We start from the raw sequence: 20,162 nt of genomic DNA, 5'->3' as shown, positions 1-20,162 counted from the left end.
GTATTCATAGTTTGTAGAATGATTTGGTAGAAGTACAAAGTTTTCTCTTGGTAAAATGTTTTTCAACACTGCTCTTTGCTAGGAATTGTTGTACACCGTATCCTGATGCTTCCTGGAAAGGAAGAAGAACGAGATAACGGTTTGTTTTGTATTGATTTAGGACAAGATCAAAAGGATTAAGGAGCGTCTCCGGGAGTTTTCCTCACAGAGAAGAAGAGGAAGCGGAAGGGACGTCAGCACTGGTTATACAGCGAGCACCCTCTCCATTGGCCGGCTGTTACTATGGACACTGTGCCCCATGTGTTCATGGGAGATGTAGTTTGAAGTTTTGTTTTGGTTTCTACTTTGAATGTGCTGTCGAAATAAAGAGAAGAAAGGACTGCATAATCCTTGCCTCCTTGTCCTTAATAGAATTGAAACTTTCCGTTACGTTAGCTAGGAAATTTTTCATTCATACCCAATAGATCTGCGGCACACAACATACGCACCCTATTCGCATTCTACCACCAACTTAATCCAGAACTAGAAGCGGCAGCAGTACTATTAGACGCTGCCAAAGCGGTTAACTCTGTTGAATGGGTGTACTTATTCATAGTACTGCAAAAAATGGGAATGCCCCCCAGTCTATTGACATGGATCAAGATTTTACAAACCAAGCCTGTGGCGCGCATAAAAGTAAATAATCCTATATCAGGAACGATACAAATGCAGCGCGGAACGAGACAGGGGTGTCCATTGTCAACCTTGCTATTCGTCATTGCGCTGGAACCATTGGCGTGCAAAATAAGGCAACAACATGCGGCCAGAGCACTGAAATGTATCCAACGTCCCTTCAATATTTAATTATATGCTGACGACATGGTACTATAGGTACGCAAACCCAGAGGCAATTTATCTCCCTTATTACGAGAAAATATTACATTTGTTAGACAATCTGGCCTCCAAATCAATAGGAGTAAATCCATGACACTCCTGCCAACGGAAATCACTAAACCGCACCCAGTAGAATTTCCCCTCGAGTGGCAAGTAAACCCTGTCAAGTACTTAGGAATATGGTACCATAGAGCTCCTGAGACAATCAGGGAGAACTATGGGACAGCGTTACTTAAGATAAAAGAGCAGATCGAACGATGGATCCACCAATCTTTATCTTTAGCAGACAGAACAGCCATCGTTAAAATAGTCTTTCTCCCCACAATTCTTTATTTATTTAATAACATCCCCATACCACCACCAAAGTCCGTTTTTATGAGACTAACTAAAAATATAAGAAGGGTCATATGGGCACGGAAACAAGCATGCATTGAACTATGAACACTAACGCTTCTATACACAAAAGCGGGGTTCGCAGTCCCAGATTTTCTACTTTACTATCTATGCGCACAAGTGCAGTATGCGCGCTACTGGTTCCACCCAATAAGATATATGCAGCATGTATCGGTGGAAGACTGAGATGCACATCCCATTTCATTGCGTTGCATATTGCCACATCAGCGCATACATAACCAAGAACGAAATAAACACCATCAAAACAACAAATTTTGCATGGCAATGCATGGGAAAATTAGCACATAAGCTGCCACAATATGCGCCAGCGCTGCCCCTGCAACAACACCCCTCCATATCCGTAACGCAAGATGGAGACTGAATGGCAATGCTGCAGCAAGTCAGTATAGATACCATGGGGGGGATCTATAAAATGAAGGCAAATTCATTGATCATAATGACCTCAGCTATATCAGCAACCAAACACTGCTATTTAAATTTGCATATCATAGACTACGAGGTTCCCTCTGTAATGCCTTGTTTGGTTTCCCCATCAACAACACAGGTTTATCCAAAATAGAGATATTAAAGCCCATGTCACCATGGCAGTGACAGCTTTTGATGTGGCTGATCCCACTCGGCATGATCTTATTAGATGCGGAAAAAGCGTTTGACGGAGTGGGGTGGGATTTTCTCTGGGCCACACTCACAGCTTTTAGAATTAAGAGTCAATTTAAGAAGTGGGTACAAGCTTTATATGACAAACCCTGTGCTAAATTCGCATATTCAGGCTTGCTGTCATCTACATTTTCGGTGTTTTGTGGTACTCGTCAGGGGTGCCCTCTTTCACCCTTGCTATTTGATACATATATAATATAATCATTCATCCTTGCCCTACAAAATAATCCCCAAATTAGTGATTTTACTAACGGAGCAGACTGCTTAAAGGTCATCGCATATGCGGAGGACTTATCGGTATTTTCTACAGAGCCAGGAAGAGCATTAAGGGAAATAGAGTTTGGCTTGATTTCAGGGTTTAAATTAAATGCTAATAAAACCCAAATGTTGCTTAATCATAAATCACCAGACTGCTTGCAGGGAGTCTGCTCAGTTGTTACCTATTTGGGGGTGCGGTTATCAGCACAAATAGAGAAAATTGTCCACTTGAATTATGAATTGTTGTTGAAAGCTACAGCTAAATCTTTTAAAATCTGGCACAAGTTACCTCTAGGTATTATAGGTCTCATTAATATAGTTAAAATGGAAATTTTTCTGAGGTTTTATATCTCTTTCGCTCTATCCCATTGTGAGTTCCCAATTCCTTTTTTAAACGACTAGAAGTACAATAAGTAGCTTTATATAGGGATTTAAGAAGGCTAGACGAGCGATAGAACGGCTAATGCTCCAGTTCGGTCAAGCAGGTCTGGAGTTGCTGGACTTTACGATGTATTTTTAGTCAGCCTTCTTTGGTCGTTTCCGTAGCCTGATTAATCCTGCTAGTACCTTTTTTTCATACATTTATGCTGGGGGAAAATAGTAAAATGTTTCTGTACAGAATAATGGATCTAAATTATTTTAAAAGAGTTAAATTCAAGACTGCACGGGACAGCATTTTTATTCTAACACCGCTTTACCAGGTATATTTCATGATGTGGTGGGAAAAAACTGGGCCAGATTGGGAGTAGGATGCTTAGGTGACCTTTTTGATCATAATGGTTTTATCTCTTTCGAGAGATTACAGGTCTTCTATAAATTGCCAAATTATACGCTGTTAAAATACTATCAGATCCGAGATTATTTTTTAAAGCACCTGAAGCTGATTAGTATAACTGGCTCTGATATCTGGGATTTTATATATGATGAAGCAGTGAAGTCTATGATCAGCAAGGTGTATAAATGGTTGGGTAGCTACAGAGAGGATGATTGCAAAAAAATGGCTAATCGATGGAGCAAGGTATTGGAGATCCCCGTAGCGGTTAGCACCATCACACAAGCACTATGCACTATTAAAGAAGTGGTGCATTCTACTAACTTGAGATTGCAGCAATTTCGGACGATATGTCTTCTCTATTACAGCCAGAGAGAATAACTAAGTGGGCATCTAATAACATAACTACTGATAGGACAAAGTGCCCAAGATGTGATCTCATATGGCAGATATTAAACATATGGTTGTAACATGTCCAGAATTGAGAATATTTTGGCAGGATGTCCAGAAGGTCCTCACTCAGAAATTGGGGTTGGAAAAGCCTTTGATAATAGGGGAAATTATGCTGGGTTGTGGGAGTGCTGCTCTAAAAGGAATGGTTTACTAACTATTTTGTTAGTCTCTGCAAGGCTGAATATTGCCCGGAAGTGGATTTCACTAAAGCCCCCATCTGTTATGGACTGGTGGCTTCTTGTTAGACAGAAGTATGATATGGAACAGGCATTGGCCAAGACAAGAGGCATTCGCTCATTTGCTAAATGTAATGCAATTTGGGGGTCTTGGTTTTAGGCAATATAATTTGATGTATTAGGAGGTCTATTACAGTGCAAATATACTTTTGGGCTCAAATGAGTATCTGTCAGATAATAATCTATGTTTTACTCTCTTCCTTTTGTCATTTATCTCAATTTTTTATCCCCTATATTTGTGATATTGCTTTTGATATTTGCTTATATTTTGTATAGTTATTGCCTTGATTTATCCATTTGTGTACTGTATCATCCAATCGTTGACAAATAAAAAAAAATATTTTAAAAAAATCATAGACTACGAGGAGCTATTAGAACCCTCTATCCGACCTTTCCACATGAACCACCAGCGCTGGCAGCATTACAAATGATCAGCACTAACCTAAACAGTACCCATGTGGCAGAAGTCTTCAAACATTTTTACACTGAGCCGCCCCATCCCAAAATATTTTGAAGTCGGGCCCCCCTCCAAAACTCAATGGAAAGACTGGAGAAAGTGAGCAGAGCAGGGCTGAGCACAGGGGGTGGTGTGTATGAGATCATTTCATGGGCAGTTTTTTAGATCTCATAAGCCACACTAAATGTGAGACTTATGAGAAAGTTAAGTTAAAAAAAAAAATTAAACAGACAAAAAAAACTACTCCCATTATTTGGTGTTTTGTGAACCCCTCCCATTCGTGGGCCCCAATGCAATTGCACCTTCTGCACTAATTATAACTGCAGCCCTGAGTAGCAGGGTATCCCCTCTGTCTCTTTCACCCCTTCCCGACAAGCCTGATCATCACCCCAATTTTGAAACAGACTGTTCCTTTCAGATAAAATGTGATCCCATGTGTTTCTCACCTTTTCAGCAAGGATGCCCTCAGCCCTAATGCTAACCAGCATGCCTCTATTCTAAAGTAAGACTGTCATAATTGTGAGCAGGGGGCTCTTCACACTCCTGTGCAGGGGACCAACTCACCTGCCTCACTAATAAGAGCTAATGCCTTGTGAAGGGGGGGCGTCTCCTCTCCCCCTTGTTTCCTCCCCATCCTCCTTTCTGCTTTCTCCGAGGCCTTAGCTAAGGTGTCTCCTCTACTTTAATGTTCTTCTCTCTGGTGCCTTTGGTTTAATGCCCAAAGCAACACTGGCACAACAAAAGAGCTTTGAGCCCTAATATAAGACAGGAATGATGGTAAAACAGCCAGAATATGTGTTTCATTGGTACCTCACACCCTTGAGACCCGATGACACTGCACCTGCCGCAGCAATTGTACCTATTCCTCTGCCCACTCTACTGGGCCATTGCTGCTAGACCTGAGGCCTAAAGAAAGGCTGTCTGCTCCTTTTTGTAAAAAAAAAAATTAAAATAAAAAAGAAAACGTCACACATTTCGCCGTCTGTTGCTTGGGACTGGATCCCTGTGCAGCATGGGGGACCTGGGCCACATTACCAACCAGGAAAATGGCTCCCCTCTCCCACCTTTTTTGCTAGTGACACATCCTTAATTGGGGTGTAGCGATTCCTCTCACCATTGCCCCAGTGCAAATGCACCTGTTGCACTAATGATAGTGATGGCACTAAAAATAAAACATTAATGAATGTGCATTTCTTGAAACCTTCTTCAGAGCATCTTATTCAGGAAGTGGGGCAACCGTCTTTGTCCATTTGTGCATGAAAATATTATACCTCACATAGCACCCTCTATTCAGAGTCATCTCTTTCACCCTGTCCATGGATTTTGCTCTGTTCCGCTTTTTCTTGAGCCATTTGTCTGAGGCCCAAGAGGTCAACACGCTTAGGGATCTGAATCTGACCCAGTTGGCCTCCTTCCTCCCACCCCCTCTACTCACCTGAGAGAACATCTGCATGTAAACAGGGGTTAGTATTGCCTAGGTCGACGGGGACCAAGGTGTTCTTAATTTTACAAAACAGTTTTCATATATTATGTTAAAACAACAATCCCTGAATTGTTAATGAGGACCTGAAGTGCTTGGAGGGTGTGGAATGTGGGAGTTCAGGGGAGAGGGCTCTAACGTGATTTCATTTAAAGAGCCAACTGTAGTTTCATGATGACAAACATTTCTAACTTTTTTTGAAAGATAATGTAAGGATGCTGAGCTTTGAAGAGTGTCCTTTAATAGACTTTTTAAAATATCTACACTAGGTTAGCTATTATGAAAATGTATTCTTGGAAAGTACTTATTTTAATCATATATACAAAATTATTGTGTGGCAGCCTATCTTTTACTGTTAGAATTTTAAAATAATGTTTTAAATATTTTCAGAGCTTTCTGTTACTTGTTGGGACCTCACACCATCATAAATACATGTGTCAGTATGCTGCACTGTGCCAAGTTGAGTTAAGTTCTGTGACTCTTGCCTCACAAAAAGATGTCTGCAGTGACTGCATTACCCAATTAATGTTTCATAGCTGAAAGAGTGCATTTCCAAACAATTAATTTAATTGCCACTTATTTTGTTATTTAAGGTGTCATTTAAGAGCATGTGCAGTTGTTTTATGCAATTGCAGTGAATGTGAAAAAGCAACAAAATACTAAAATACTTACAGAATATTTTGTTGTTTGTTGCCATGTTCTTTACATCACAACCACAGGATTAGCGAACAGAATTGCTGGCATTACCAGTAAGTTAATGTAACAAAAATATTAGAAAAATCACATAGAGCCTGTATTTTTTTCTGTTAATAACACATACCTTAAATAGAAAAGTGTTGTATTTAGCCTGTCTCTTTTCTGCCTGTGGGATTTCACTGTCATTCACATGATGTCACCACTAGAACCTTTGGTGACATCATGGAGTGTTTGGGGCTTAGCCTGGTGACAACTGGCAGTTGGAACCAGGCAGGCTGAGTGGCAAGCTGGTCACTCCTGGTGGGTCTTCTCTACATCTTATTGTTAACATCTTGAAGACTTGACTATAATGAATAAAGCAACCTAAATGATACCAGGCTCCAGGTTCCTATTTACAACAAGTTTCAAGTTTAGTTTATTATGTTTTGGCTCTCGAATGAGGGCCACATAAAAATACACATACAATTATACAATAATGATTACAAAAGAAAAACATATTACAAAGCAAAAGGAAACACAACTTATTCTCTGGACGAGTAATCATCTGGCACTTCTCCATGTAACATTAATAAATATCTAAAAACCCTTTAAAAAAGTGAAAAATTCTAAAACAGAACATTTCATTTGGCGGACAGTAAAGTGCATGGAAAAAGGTTTTAACATTTAGAATTCCCAGTTGTAAACAAATAGGTTTTAACCACTTAAAACGCAATGGGCGTAAAGCGTGAATGATAAACAAGACGTGATTACGATCCTGTATAGCACTATTACAAAGGTTGCATATAGGAGATACACCATACCATTTTGCAAAGAGGTAGTTAAGCGGGAGCAAGTCTTGTCTTAAAAGGTACCATAATCTACGGACTCTATGGGGAATATTCCAAGTAAGGTATTGTTGGGCCAATTTTGGTGTATAAGTAATTAACAGTGATTGCCTTTCTCTAGTCCCTTGTATGGCAATCCTATCCATTTTGAAACTGAGTTCCCACGATGCACATTTTAATTTAGACTTTAATTCGATAGGAGTAAGTAAAAACAATGTGCTTTCTTCCAACTCTAACAAAGTTACAGCTTTTCTGAAGTTCTTAACCAGCGTAGAAAACTCGTTAAAATTGCCCAGGAGTTCATTTTTAATTGCTTCCCGCAAGGTGCCCGGTTTACCTCTCGCTAAACATGCCACCCACCTTACGAGGGCAATCAACCCCTGTACCCAACAACTTCGGAGTCCGAATTGCAGCCTGCATGATGATACAGAGCAGGCTGTATTTAGAGATGAAATTCTTCTTAGTACCTTTCCTTCTGTTTTTTGCAAGAATCCCCAGTGATTTAGCTCCACTAATTCTAATCCATACAGTAGAGTGGCAGGGATCTTTGCTCTAAAAAAAACCTCCAGAAATAGTGTAAAGTGTCTCTTCCCTGTAGCGCTATACAGGGAGCTTAACCCCATACCATGAGCCGATGCTTTACGTGCAATGTGCTCAATGTGAGGTTTCTCACTTAGGTTTGCAGAAATGATTTTGCCTAAGAAGGTATAGGTCTTAACCACCTCTAGTTTCTGCCTTCCTATGGCCCAACTATAATTTTCGGATCTACATTTTTTCTTTCCAAAAATGCACATTATTTTACTTTTCGAAGCGTTAATCTTCATATAATCTGCTTCTGCAAATTGATGTAATGCCTGTAAACGGTTAGATAAGCCCTTTGGGGTTAGATCTAAAATGAGGATATCATCTGCATACATTAAAACAGATATGGATGATCCTCCAATTTTCGGGGCTTGCCCGTCACAAGCAGAAATGGAAATAGGGAGATCTGCCGTATATAAAGAAAACAATATAGGGGCCAATATACACCCTTGTTTCAAACCATTTGGGGAAGGTATAAATTGAGAGAGACCCCTTTCTCCACCATATAATACCTTACACCACGTGTTCGAGTGAAGAGACTTTACGAGTTCAAGTAACTGTGTTGGCATACCTAGAGCTGCAAGCTTTCTCCACAGCGTCGGACGGTCCACCTTGTCGAACGCTGTGGAGAAATCTATAAATGCCATGTATATTCCACCACCTCGAACACGTACATATTTGTCAACAATCACCTGTAATGCTGTTAAATTATCTAATGTACCATGCTCTTTACGAAATCCGGTTTGTTCCAAAGGTAAAATACAATTTGATTCTATCCATTCGTTAATTAGTGTTAAAAGGTATTTAGCAAAAACTTTTCCTATTGAGTCCAATAGAGCTATTAAACGATAATTCTTTGGATTATCTCGCTCTCCCTTTTCAGGTCTCGCCTGTCGATGCGCATCGAGCTTGCGAGACTATGGGGGCTTAAACACTCTTTAACCAACTTGCAAGGAATCGTGGCGATTCCTTGCAGTGCCCGTGAAACTCAAGCTCAATGCGCATGCGCATTGAGCTTGAAAGCGCGTGCACATGCCCCCAGCCGCCTGCCTCCCCCAGGCGCACTCCTCCCACACCCCCACTCCGCCCCCCTCCCCTGCCTGCCGTGTCGCATTTCTTCCGTTCCCTCAGCCGCACTCCAGGCCCCTGCTGCTTTCACACCCTCTCCCCGCTCCGCCCTCTCCCCTGCCCGCCGTGTCGCATTTCTCCTCCCCCTTCCCCTTCTCTGCCTTCCCTCCGTTTTGTTCTATCTTTGCGTATTTTCGGGCAATTATGTGAATTCTTGCATTGTGTATGCTTGAATGTTGTTAAGCAAGCTTGCTTTCTCGTTTTATTCTGCCATCACCAGTCTGCATTTCGCCAGAATTCAAGTTTGTATCAGTTTATTAATTTACATAGTTCGTTCTGTTCAAGTGGACTCTCCTTTTCCCTCGTTATAGCACGTACGTAGCAAGTTAAAGATGCGAGATAGAGAAACGCCATATTTTGGCAACAACAGGATGTGTGGCGTTTATTCCAGCTCGAGGATTAACCAAGCTTGTTTGGTTGGGGGGAGGCCACCCCCTATCTAACATGACATGAAGACGACGTATGGCACTCCAGGCCCCTGCTGCTTTCACACCATCTCCCCGCTCCGCCCCCTCCCCTGCCCGCCGTGTCGCATTTCTCCTCCCCCATCCCCTTCTCTGCCTTCCCTCCGTCGTCTTCTATCTTTGCGTATTTTCGGGCAATTATGTGAATTCTTGCATTGTGTATGCTTGAATGTTGTTAAGCAAGCTTGCTTTCTCGTTTTATTCTGCCATCACCAGTCTGCATTTCGCCAGAATTCAAGTTTGTATCAGTTTATTAATTTACATAGTTCGTTCTGTTCAAGTGGACTCTCCTTTTCCCTCGTTATAGCACGTACGTAGCTGAATTTAAACAGACTCGTTCTTCAAACGAGAATGTTGGAATTGCGTCACTTGTGACTGTTGCACACCTGGCTTGAGTCGTAAGGGTCACCGAGGTAGAGCCCTCTGCATCGGGGACGAGACGGGCGCCGCGCCTCTGGCAAGCTTTGTTGGTATGTGCTGTCGGAAGTTCAGACTGTGGGCGCTGCTTGATGCACAACCCAAGCAATACAGTACGCCCGCGGTTCTTAACCTTTTCACTTGTTGTCCCCCCACCCGAATCACGACTGTAAGCCTGGGTGCACTGCCTAAATATTTCTCTGTGAACCTGAAATTAATATAATCACACGTGACCAGTTAGGTTGTCGCAACACGTCATGCATGTGCTTTAGCTCGTCTCTTATCCTTGGTTGCCGATAAAACGCATTTTTGAAGGCCACTCTTCACTTGAAGCCTAGCCAAGCTAAATCGAATACAACACTGTAGTTTACCTTCAGCTCTGAAGGTGCTAGCATGCCGTTTTGTGCATTTCAAGTTTCATCCGTAGATCCTGCTCCTTCCTAAGTTTTTGATGCGACCCTCCTCTGCAGAACACTCTCCTAACTAAGCTAGTTGTTTCTGTGCTTATCTGTAGGGCCCTCTGCTTCCTAAGCTCGTTTCCGTGCTCATCTGTAGAGCCCTCTGCTTCCTAAGTTTGTTGATGCTGCTCTTCTGCAGAACCCTCTCCTAACTAAGCTAGTTTCAGTACTCCTCTGTAGCGCCCTTTCCTTCCATAGCTCATTGTTTGTGCTCATCTGTAGATCCATAAACAAAAAATAAAATGTATTTACATTTTACACACCAAAAGCTCAAACTTTTCACATCCACAGCCACATCCACCGCCACCAGATCCACCACACCCACCACCACCACATCCACCACCACCACATCCACCACCACCACATCCACCACCACCACATCCACCACCACCACATCCACCACCACCTCATCCACCACCACCACCACCACCGCATCCACCACCACCACCACATCCACCAACAACACCACATCCACCAACACCACATCCACCACCACCACCGCATCCAACACCACATCCACCACCACCACCGCATCCAACACCACTTTCACCACACCCACCACATCCACATCCACCAACACATCCACCAACACATCCACCAACACATCCACCAACACATCCACCAACACATCCACCAACACATCCACCAACACATCCACCAACACATCCACCAACACATCCACCAACACATCCACCACCACCGAATCCACCACCACCGAATCCACCACCACCGAATCCACCACCACCACATCCACCACCGCATCCACCACCACCGCATCCACCACCACCGCATCCACCACTACTGCATCCACCAACACCGCATCCATGACCACCACCACATCCACCACCGCATCCACCACCACATCCACCAACACATCCACCAACACATCCACCAACACATCCACCAACACATCCACCACCACCACATCTATGTGTGTGTGTGTGGGTGTGTGTGTGTGTGTGTGTCTCTGTGTGTGTGTAGGTGCAAATGCAATGTTCTTGGATTTTCGTCACAATAAAATACACTGAACATAATCTTCACAAAAGTTATTTACAAACGTTTAAGGTATTGCCATTATAAATTACAATAACTTTTATTTAAGTATTAATTATTTACAAAAATAAAAGCCATTGTTATTTGTAATATCAATACATCTAAGTCACGTAAATACAACACACATTGCATTACAAATGCTATAGGTGTCACATTTGCGAAAGTTAAAACTATTGACATTGTAACTGACAAAGCTATTTTCAAAACCAACACAAATAAAAAAAGTGTCATTTACAATAACAATCGCTCAAACTTTCCTAATGCGAGACCTATTTCATTTCCAATGCTTGTTGAATAGGGGAATTAATATGCTTCCCCTCCAAGAGTCGGGAACTGACCTCGAGAGGAGGCATGCATGAAATACTGGGAGAAGAATCCTACTCCAAGAGGAGACATCTTGCTTCAATAGTGACATGGGTAACTCGTCCGGACCCATAGCTCCGGAAGAGCGCACACTCTTCATCACGGAGGCTATGGTCATCTCGGTTGGGAGCACTATATTATGCTCACTATTCTGAGCTAAATCCCCATTGTCACTCTCTGCACCGTTAGATGCATACAGACTAGATATGAATAATATCCAAACATCTTCTGCAATAGAAATAGGGATAGGGGTGGTTCTTGCACCGCATCCCTTCCCTATTATAGACCAGAATTCTCTGGAATTATTAAAGGCAGATGCTTCTCTTAATCTAATCCAGAGGGAATCTTCTTTTTCTCTTTAATTTTATTTTCAGTCTCACCCTCCTTCTACGTAGTAAGGCTAATTTCTGCACATTTTCCCTAGTTCTACTAAGGTACTGTTTCCTCGCAAGTTTATTTATCTCCTTATTTAAAGGTAATAATATACTAGGTGGGGTATACAACTATTTACAACAAAAATGTTAGAAGGAAACACTTTAAAATGTGTTCTACTGCTGCCCTAATGACCTCTGAATGATAACTAAAGTACAGAAAGACTGAAAAAACATGTTAAGAATGAATGCAAGTGTCTGGGCATTTGCAGAATCTTAACACGTTGAACAGATGTCAGGCATTCGCTGTTAAAGGTGGCACTCCTGCCCTCAGCCGCTTTGTGTAAATAAAGGTGGCATGGAAGCAAAAACACACAAAGAAAGCCTCTCTTTTAGGCCATCATTATTCACAAGTACTTAGTGAAGCATTTGCGCACCCCTGGGAATGCCTCCACGGGCCGCCAGGAGGGCGCGCCCCACAGTTTGAAGGCCTCTGCCATATGGTAACAAAATTGTACAAGTTGTTAAGAGAAGATATAGCAGGTGTCACTGGTAAAGCTCGAGAGAGAGGTGGAATGGGAAACTTTAAATCGCCTCTAACTGAAGAATACTGGCACATTTGCTGTGCGCAGACAGAAATGCTTAAACCCAATGGAAACCTATGCATAATATATTATAAATATATACACCAAACTTACCACACCAAACTCAAATTACAAAAATGTGGTCTCCGCGTAGACGCCTGCTGTCGAAGATGTGGGGAGGAAAACGCTGACTTTGTACATTTAGCATGACGATGCGCTAAAGTCAGGGAGTACTGGGAGGAGATAACTGCAATACTAGGCCATGTACTAGAATCCAAAATAGAATTCAATACAAGTATGTCTGTTGGGCCTAGTGAAACGTGCGCTCTGTAAAGCGGAAACTATGTACTATTGCGTTACTGTTGGCAAAAAGGAGGATATCAATGCTGGGATGGTAAACAGCCCCCAAGCAGTAAACATTGGATAATGGACATGGTGTACTGTATAGACACTCTGAAAACATACGAAGAAGAGCACCCATCAAAATCAAAGCCTAAAGAATACAGGACGCCCCTAACGGACTATTTAAGGGCTAATCCAGATATGTTAATAACTCCTGCTGTATAACCAACTATGCTCCGAGTGGTGGAAATAGGGAAAAATGCTGTATTGTACTACTTCTTACTGCTATGTATGCCATTCGCACTGCTGCGACTAGCACTGCTGTAGCCTGAGATGTTCATTGTATGTGTTTTCTAAAATACAATAAAAAAACTTTAATTAAAAAAAGTATACTCACTCACCCGTTTTTAAGTAGGTGTGGGTCATAAGGGATTGCTACAGAGCGTGACGGTCAATCACGACCTGGAGGTCTGATAACATACCAGGAGGGTTAAAAGTAGTCAAGCGTCTTACCCTGGTGGATGCCAGGTGAGTCCTTGGGATTCCATATTCACTCGTGTTGGCGTGGTTAATGCCTATCCACCTATCCCTGCGCAGTCTCCCATTCCGAGGCAAGCTGGGTGGGCGGAATTACACTCATGGCAGTACTTCCTGTAAGAATTCAGGTGGACTAGTGAGGTGACTGCAGGGGCCCTCTTGGGAGGGTCATGGACAATCTAAATCATTAAATTGGGGCGGACGATCAGAAGGATCAGGAAATGTTTTTTCCTTATTCAGAGTTCTTGATCAGACTAGGCATTACTTGGCAGACGATGTGAGGAGGATCTAGATGTAGATAAACTATCTGCCCACTTGTGTAAATATAGCCCCTATGGCATGCAATTATTTATCAAAGTATGTATATGAAATTACCCTCCCTCCACATAGGAGGTTGTGTGTAAAGGAATGATAGTTCCACATAGACCTATGTGAAGGAACAGTGGGTCACTGGGGGTTGCGTCATACATGTTTACTTGCTCGTTGGTAAATACAGTACGAGACATCCAAAACAAGTGGTGTGGTCCTTAAAGGATGGAGTGAGGGATTACCAATTCAGCTTTACCCACCCACAGGATGTCATCATTCAGCCCCACACTATGCGTAGACAACCTACAAACCCACATCTGCTCCTTCCTGCAAAGAGCTTCTTTTCGTATCTGTGGGTGATACTCTAAAATGGTCCATCTCAGGTCATCAGACGTACTCGAGAACTAACAAGAGGATCCGTTTGTGTGGAAACAATTCACCTAATGACAAACAGCATTCCCTGTCCAAAAAATGAGGTGCTGTTCGGACCATTTGTGAAACCCGAACACGAATACAACAATACGTGCACCTTAGGTACAAATGGTAATTAAGCATGCCCAAGAAAATTAATAGAAAGCTCTTTGGTATTTACTCACTGTTTTAGCACTATAACGAAAGTATCCACGTTCGTATATTAAATATTGTGCATTCTGGTGGTGCTATTTGAGTGTCTCCAGTGCTCGTCACCTTGAACTGCACTATGGGGCATGCAGGAAATATGATGATAAATATAGGAAACTACAACTTGCTAATACTGAACAATGTTTCACCAGTTAAAAAAAAAAAGTTTGTCCTATGTTTTTGTCTAGCTCCATTTCCTTTCTTTCAGATCGGTCCAACAAACAAGGTAGAATCTTGCCTACTACGTACAGCACAACTGGTTACTTAAACTATCTGCACTCATTGGAGAACCAGTTACGCTGTAGTGTAAGATATGTGTCCTTGGTCCTGATGAATTGCCAATAGACCCCTGAGGGGCTGTATGAGGCAAGAACACAGATGCTCTATAGGACCATGGCATCCCACATGAGTAGCTCCACCAATAAAGTTAAGTCAAAGCCAGCATCACTAAACCTATTTTAATCACTCTTTTCACTACACTACTTATCAAAGCCCACATACCCTCATCCATCAAACGGCCTAATTAAAAGATCTCCGGCTAAAAGACCCTTTGTGGGTGCATCCGGGCATTGCACCGCCTTCCCGACAAGGAGCACACACCCAGATGATGAAGCATTACACCTCTCAGAATTTGTGAGGGCACTTACTCCATTTGGAAGATATCTCACTGACCGACAACCCTTACTTGTCCCAGAAACTGCACACCCTTGCATTAAAAAAAGATCAATCGGAAACATATCCTATGTGGTGAAGGGGTCCAAGATATCGTGCATGTGATTTGAATTGGTCCTGCATTAAAATCCTTCTAGAGTTTTTACACACGTAAGATTTATTTGAACTTTGACTGCAAAACAACTCGAGGAGTTAGCTTTAATGCTTTAATGTATCTTCCACATTAATGAAGACAACTGTATACTATTAAACTTTTTTTTTACTAAGTAAATGGATTTTGTCAATTTCCTGAAAGGAATTAACTATATATAAGCATAGATTATCGACAATACATTGTGTGTTTTGTCACCTTTTATTTAAAGCGAATATCAAAACGAAAAATAATTTATAGTTAAAGCACAATTCTTTCCCTACCAGTTGCAATTATTATCACTTCATTAAGTAATTACTGTTAATGGCAGATAATGCCCGCTGCAGTTAAAGGCTCCCACACCCTTCCAAAAACTTCTCATACGTAAATGAGAGCAACAGAAGATCTTACTTTTTTAATATTAATGGTATAATTAGATGTTTAAAAAAATAGGTATATTTATGGAAAGAAAGTATGAAAAAGAATAAAATACAAAATCCGTTAACAGTGCCATACTTTAAAATAAAAAAAATAAAGTCAGTCATTGCAATATATGGTTTATTTCAGTGGTTCCCAAACTTCTGACTCCTGAGGTCCCCCACTGAATTACTACTGGAAGCCGGGGACCCCCAAGCGATTTGCACAATTAAAATTTATTTTTAAAACGCCTTTTGAAGGAGACAATGTCAAGAGGGAGACAGCCTGAATTGGGTCTATTGGCTTGGACATGTATGCATACAGCAGTGTATTATTTAGTGGTACAAGTCAAAAGCTCTCAGCCATAGCAGCACCTCTACATTCTCATTCCAGAGACTTGGAGTGGTGACCCTTCCTTACAGCAACAGGTTGAATGATTGTGAATTATTAGCATTTTTACATATTCACAGTTTAAAAAGGCCTAAAATATTATACAATTATGAAGCATTTTATAATGAAGACATGCCCCAAGGAGCAACAAATATTGTGAAAATTCTAACAAGATAGGGCACAAAGCGATGAGTCCAGTGTACAGAGCAAATTCAAGGTCTATATTAGGAGTTCCTCATGGAAGTGCAAGAGATGGCAGGAAGGTATCTGCACAGGAGGCATATTGTTTCAGCGAGATCATGGAACAATGCTATGCCAATTACCATAAACCCCTATTGGATATAATCTTTAGTCACAGACAGCAGAACAACATTTTACCACCAAGGGGTGAGCAGTGCAGTTAAGGCATATTTCAGAGAGGCCTCGATTGGCACCTGAAATGACCCTCTCCTGTTAGGATGCCCACTGCCCTGTCCCTTGCCAACAACAAACTGCAAAGGCTACACAGAATAAGAGCTTGATATGTCTGAATATGAAAGCTTGACAGCACACAATTCACCCAAGGGCTTGTGGAAAGTGAGCAATCAGACAGCAGCACGAAAATCCTACTGCTGATCCTGGCTGCATCTATTTTTACCTGCCTGCCAAGTAACGGTAATCTATACACATGTGCTTTTCAACGCTTTATTGCTTTTATTGTATTGCCTGCATTTTCATTGTTGTGTCTGTGACTGCTATTGTCTGTCTTCCACCGCTGCCTGTACGTGGTCCGTGCCACTTTTTCTTCCCTCTGTTCCCCTCGCTGTCCCTGTGCTCTCTCTGCCCGGTCTTTCCTTCTGTACCCCTCGCTGCCCCTTGTCTCTGCCCGGTTTTCCCTTCTGTTCCCCTTGGCCCTGTTCCCCTCGTTTTTTGTGCCTTTCTGCCCTCTGCTCCACTCATTTTTTGTGCCTTTCTACCCTCTGTTCCCCTCGTTTTTTGTGCCTTTCTGCCCTCTGTTCCACTTGTTTTTTGTGCACTTCTGCACCACTCGTTTCTTTCCACTTGTTTTTGTGCCCCTTTTGCCTTCTGTTCCACTTGTTTCCCTGGCCGCTGTGCCCCCTGCAGCCTTGCCCCCCTGACTGCCCACTCGCTGCCCCCGCCTCCCGATTGTATTGTTGTGGTCTCGCCACCCCTGCGCCAACATTCACAGCTCGTGTGCTGTGAGGACGCATGGGCGTTTCATTTTTCACGACAACAGGCACTCGAGTCCTGCGGGCCACCTGAGAATGTCTCACGGACCCCCTGGGGGTCCGCGGACCACAGTTTGGGAAACTCTGATTAAAAACATTACTCAAAAAAAGAGTTGACATTTTTTAAATAGCTTACGGCTTAGTTCAGTTGACGCCCATTATCTTTGGCTAACAAGTGGGTAGCGATGGCAAGGAATTTGGGGGGGGGGGGGTGTTACACTCGGGTGGACAGCATCCACCCACTATTTTTACAAGGTGGATGCCGTCCACCCTGCCAAGAAGTTGAGCCCCAATGAAAAATATGCTAAATTTGTCCAGGTGTTATTTGCAAACACTGGGACACATTCAGCAGTGCCTGCACGTTGTTGTCTGCTTTCGATCTACAACAACGTGCAGGCGGATGGGGGCTTTCTTATTGCAGGCTCCTGCTGGGCCCATAATAAAGGTCGAATCTGAGGGGTCTTCAGGCCTCCTCTGTAGAGTCTCCTGGATGACAGCAGTCTGGAGCCTCACACCTAGATCAAACTCAGCAGCAGGGAAAAAAAGCCTCACACCTTGGTAGCAGGGCACACATTATTAAGAGGCCGCATTTCACTATGTTCAGGCTGTTTAGAAGATACTCATGCACTGTAAGAATGTCAGATCTGTTGGTCTTTCCCAGTATTTACACAAAATAAATAGCATTTATTTAGAGCCTACTTGTAAGGCGGCATTGTAATCTGAATATCATTATTTTTTCTTGTAAAGCACTATGGGTAAATGACGTTTACGCTGACAAAAGGCAACATAGTTTTAAGTGTAGCTTACAAAAGTGTCTCTTCTCCCATAATCAGGAGGGTTTGCATGTTTATTCGAAACGTGCTCCAATGTACTCATGATAGTCTGGATAAACATGTACGGGAGGGCTTAAGATCTCGTCACTTATGATGCCACTTCCTGTGATGTCACGCGCCGTGATGTCACTTGCATACTGATTAACTAGGTTATACCCTAGAACTATTTTTCAGGACCTGTGCCCTGTGCTTAGGTGAGAAGAGGATGTACACACGTATGACTAAAGTGACAAATCTGAGCTGGGAGCACTTACACTTAAATCTGCGAAAGCCATCTGAACTACGAAGGACTCTTAGTAACCCAACTCTCTTGTGCTCAGCAGAGGCAACGCCGTGCCATCTGATCTGGAATTACCGCAGACATGCATTAAAAAAAAAATCAGGACAAAAAATCCACCCTTCATCTCATACCGGTTAGGTTAGTTATTAAGATATGTTGCCCATCCTCTATTGTCTCAAACGGCCCTTTCACAGAAAGCGCTCATCAGGAATAAGGAATTATTTCCAGTAACTGTTAGGCCACGAGTCCACGTCAACATTTCGTTACTGTCCAAGGGAGTAATCTTTAAAGGAAGAGAAAAGCAAGAGGGGAAGACTAGAACCACAGCCACAATTCAGCTCCCATTAACAGAAAGCAGAGCCACGCAAACTTTGCCCTCCTGTCTTGTGTTCCCCTCTCCTCACCCGTACAAGGTATTTCATGACCATCCTTATCCCCGATCCCCTTCTCCCAAAGCGTACTGTCGATACCACGTATTGATATGATCGGACCCTCATCGCTGACTCCCTGTCACCCCCAAGTCAAATGACAACAAACGAACTTACCTGTCGTGTGTCCACCTCGCTGCACCCTCAATCACCGATTCAAACCTCGCGCCACGCCTGCCAAGCTAGCGGAAGTGAAGATTGTAGCCAATCACAGAGCGAACCGAACCAGCAACCAATCTAAGGAGCGACTGCCTCAACCGCCACGGCCACTGGCGGACATTTTGGAACGGGTTCTCTGAAACACTCCGAGGAGGAGTTAGAGGCTAGGTGTTAGTGGGACTGATGTACAGGACAACGACGTCATTCGAAGGTGGGAGGGAAGAAAGTATCGAGCTGGGATTTACAGTAGTTAGTTATGTTATTGGCAATGTCTGCACGGGAATTGGTAATTTTGTTGAAGACCCCGGACTTTTTGAGCAAAAAAGGGATATATTGGTGGTGGGCGAGCCAGCAAATTAACAGCAAATGCCGAGGCAATGGTCTTGCTCGGATCTTAGAGCCCATGTACGAGCCGACCCCAGAAAATATTGCATGTCAATCGTTCAACAAACCACGTGAAATATGATAGTTTCGTCACAAAACAAAAAAGTATTTCTTTAACACGAAGCTTTGGAAGTTAATAGGGCACGTTATAGCACTTTGCTGCAAAGTACTTATTAAAAGTGATGGTTTTGTACAAATGATAGTCTGAACTCACATATTTGAAAGGGATTTATGTGTGATAATGAAGATAAAACGATTTTTAGTGAAATCAAATATTTGCTTATATTGATGGAGCAAGGATTTGATCCAGCGCCCCTATAGAAATTCTGTCTCAACTACACTATTCACTACCTAATACTCACCATGGCCTAATTAATCAAGCTATTTAAACTCTAAAGTTACATTATATACAACTGCAGTATAATATTCTGATAATTAATAAACAAAGACACAAATAATTAAGCCACTTTTGGCCAATGAATCTACTGATGGTAACGACTAAAATAATCAAGACCAGCTTGACGTTTTAAGTCTTTTATTTTTAAAAGACAAAGCTTTACATTTTCATTCTCTTTATTAGCTCATTTAATATTTGCAAACACTTTTATTAAATCAATATCTTTTTATTTCAGGTTAATGGCACAAAATTCTGACATTTCAAAATTGCTCAAAATCATGAATAAAGCAAAGAAAAATCCTAATTCCCTAAATTAAGCTTTCTGACCTGTAAAGGAAAAGACATTCGAATGCATTAAGTAATCTTACGTGTCCCAAGAAATCGGACAGCACTTCGCCCTCAGGAACAGTCAGCCCCGCTCCTCTCAAAAAGCTTAGTCTTTATACCTTTCTAACTCACTAATCTAACTAAAATGTAATTATTTTAATGTCTTT

At 42.2% G+C, this 20,162-nt stretch overlaps 1 protein-coding gene across 2 annotated transcripts in view; it reads right to left on the bottom strand.

Moving 5' to 3' along the window:
- The window catches only part of KIF20A (kinesin family member 20A), a 183,028-nt gene extending 164,107 nt beyond the window's left edge, over nucleotides 1-18,921 (bottom strand). Inside the window, exon 1 of one of the 2 annotated variants that reach the window (XM_086931820.1) lies at nucleotides 18,846-18,921. The gene's annotated coding sequence lies outside the window, so the exon portion shown is untranslated. The remainder of the gene's footprint in view (nucleotides 1-18,845) is intronic. The other variant, XM_086931821.1, reaches the window with a different exon arrangement.
- Between the last annotated feature and the right edge of the window lie 1,241 nt (nucleotides 18,922-20,162).

The sequence above is a fragment of the Lissotriton vulgaris genome, chromosome 7 (assembly GCF_964263255.1).
Source record: "Lissotriton vulgaris chromosome 7, aLisVul1.2, whole genome shotgun sequence".
Lineage (NCBI taxonomy): Eukaryota > Metazoa > Chordata > Amphibia > Caudata > Salamandridae > Lissotriton > Lissotriton vulgaris.
Note: the sequence above shows the minus strand (reverse complement) of the source record. Positions and strands in the feature narration are given on the sequence as shown.